Consider the following 2,801-nt stretch of genomic DNA (forward strand, 5'->3'; position numbering starts at 1 on the left):
CTCGTTATAGTTTAATATTTGATGCATGATTGAATAAATTTTACTCATAACTTGATTATACATACCATGAGTTTATTGGTAAAATAATATATTTTATTTTTGAATATCTATTCTACTTGCACTGAATTGTTATTTATATTTTATGAAACCGAAATTCAATTAAATTTCGATGCAATTATTATAAGTAAGGTGTGATCATTTAGAAAAAGTAACAATCAAACATTAACAATGTACCAATATTAGTATATTTGGACATAGTGCCTTATAATTTAATTTTTCTGATAATAAACTTTTATCCATAAGCTCAGTAATATATTGAATTTTGCATCTAAAATTTACTTTTTATATTTTTAGGTCGTAGAAACTTTTAATTTTTTTTTGAATAAATTTGCAACTAAAATTTTTATCTTTATTTAAGAAATTATATTATATTTTCTATCTATTTTTCATAATTTCAATCCAAGCTATATATTTTTGAAAAATTTGTGAATTTATATTCTTATTGTCATAAAAAGTGGGCGTAGTTTTTAAAGTTTTAGAATTTCAGAAAATTACAGAACATATTTTTTGACATGCAGATGTATACTATGATAAACTTTTTGCAATAAAATATAATTCTTTTGTTTGTTTAAATTAAAATTAAAAATTTTATTTTGAGAAAATTATTATACACCCATAAAAATTTGAGTTGGATACCTTTAAGAGAATCAGTGTAATAACCAGGTCCAAGGGAGAGGAGAAAGCCCAGGTTCAGGCCAAGAAATAAAAAAAAAAAATAAAGAAATAAAGATTAAAAAAAAAAAAGGAAAAAGAAAACCTAACAGAAAAGGGGACAGGGGCGGTGGAGAAGAAGAAGAAGAAAAAGGAGGAGGAGAAGAAGGAGAAAGAAAGAAGAATGGTGTGCGGTGCACACGAGCAGAAAAGAGGAGATGTGTACAATGTCGGGTGCGCGGCGTGCACTATCGTCGAAAAAGAAGAAGAAGGAGAAGAAAAAGAAGAAGAACGAGAAGAAGAAGAAGAAAAAAAAAAGAGGAAAAAGAAGGAGGAGGAAGGAAACATGTCGCACGGTTGGAAGAAGAGTAGTGCGTAGTGCCAGGCATGCGACGCGCACGACCAGGAGAGAAGAGCTGCACGTGGTGCACGGTGTCGAGTGCGAGGCGTGCGTTGCTGAAGAAGAAGAAGCAAAATACATGTTGGGTGGATCTGATACGCGTGAGAAAGACCATGGCGCAATGTTTTGGATCTGTTCAAAGATCCATGCGAGGCCAAAAATTAGAGAACCGAAGAGAGAGAGACCAAAACTGCACTTTTTTGAGTCGGAAGCCCAAATTCAACACTGATTTTGGTAAATTTTCTTCCACCTTATATTTGATTATCCTTTTAAATTAAATCCTTAATTATGTATATGAAATTTTTAGGAAAATTGGGAAGAGGAAACTGAAAAGGGAGCTGACTGTATGGAACCAAAGTCGTTCAAAAGCTTTTCGATTTCTTCTTTCATCGGAGATTTTGATAAGAATTGAGTTAATTTTCATTTAGGGATTTAATATTTTCGTAAAATAATTTATTAATTTAAAAATGATGGACCCAAGTTTAATGAATGATTTTAAAATATATTTTCTTGTAAATTATCATCCGTATGTGAAAGTGTGTGATTGGCTTCCTACGATTGTGTTTGTGTAATTAAAAATAATGTTGAAGCTGTATGAATAGATAACTGAGTGTGTTTAAATGTATGTGCATGTGCCAATAGATACACATATAGGAGATAATAGGTGGGAGTGTATGTTTACAAACTGTATGTCTTGATATATATATATATATATGATTACGTAGATAATTATTTTGAATGAGCAGTATATGATCTCGTATAGATATATGTGAAATACATAGTATATAGATAAGATGAATTCATGTGCGCAGGATGACATATGCATAAATCAGGTGCATACGCATTTGTATTTATGTGTGAACATATATAATACAGTGTATGTATCGATAAGTGATTAAAGCTACTGTATGAGTGTGAGTGTAACTCTATAAGTTTTTAATGGTAGGCATAATTATACGCAAAATATGTGTAGGAGTAGTTAAAATATATATTGTTGTGCGTGTATGTATATATAATATGAAGTGTGCTACATACATATAAATTATATGTACAATGGATACGGGAACAAGTCAGTAAGTGTAGAAATATGAGAATATGTATGTTTGTGATTGGTGTTTAAGTTTTTGAAGTTGAGATATAAAATAGAGATAATTTTTTAAGAGAAAAAAACTTACCGTATATCATGTAAGAGAGTGTATGAGCTTGGTACATAGGGTGAACCTTATTATGGATGTGTACTCAGTCGTACGAGGCTGGGAAGTCCCATACCGGACGAGGTTGAGAATTAGTTTAATTACGCTTATACTAGATGAAATATTTAGATGATTTGTAATTGTGGCACTCATTATCGGACGAGATATTAAGACAGTTTATAATTATAGTGCCCATTACTGGACGGGGTATGGGGACGGCCAGTGAAATATAAAAGAAATATTTTATAAATCCACGTGTAGTGGAGATCCTTATGGGCCCTATATCTATTGTGATTGATGATATTTATGAATGAAATGAAATTATCTGAATATGAATATAATATGATATGATGATATTTATTAATAAGAATGATATGTACGGTACCTAGATATAAATATGTTAGAATGGGTAATGAAAACAATGTGGTTCTTGATTGTTTCTTTTGTTGTACTTTGCGGTAATGATGATGAGTATGGTTATCTTACAAATTAGACTT

At 30.8% G+C, this 2,801-nt stretch overlaps 1 long non-coding RNA gene across 1 annotated transcript; it reads left to right on the plus strand.

The window, feature by feature from the left end:
- The first annotated feature begins 816 nt into the window (after positions 1-816).
- On the plus strand, positions 817-1,856 carry LOC148266312 (uncharacterized). The gene is made up of 2 exons (XR_015818444.1): positions 817-1,345; positions 1,419-1,856. It is a non-coding gene; the product is annotated as an uncharacterized LOC148266312 (long non-coding RNA).
- Positions 1,857-2,801: the final 945 nt, after the last annotated feature.

This window comes from Carica papaya, chromosome 4, assembly GCF_054855325.1.
Source record: "Carica papaya isolate Zhongbai chromosome 4, ASM5485532v1, whole genome shotgun sequence".
Taxonomy (NCBI): Eukaryota; Viridiplantae; Streptophyta; class Magnoliopsida; order Brassicales; family Caricaceae; genus Carica; species Carica papaya.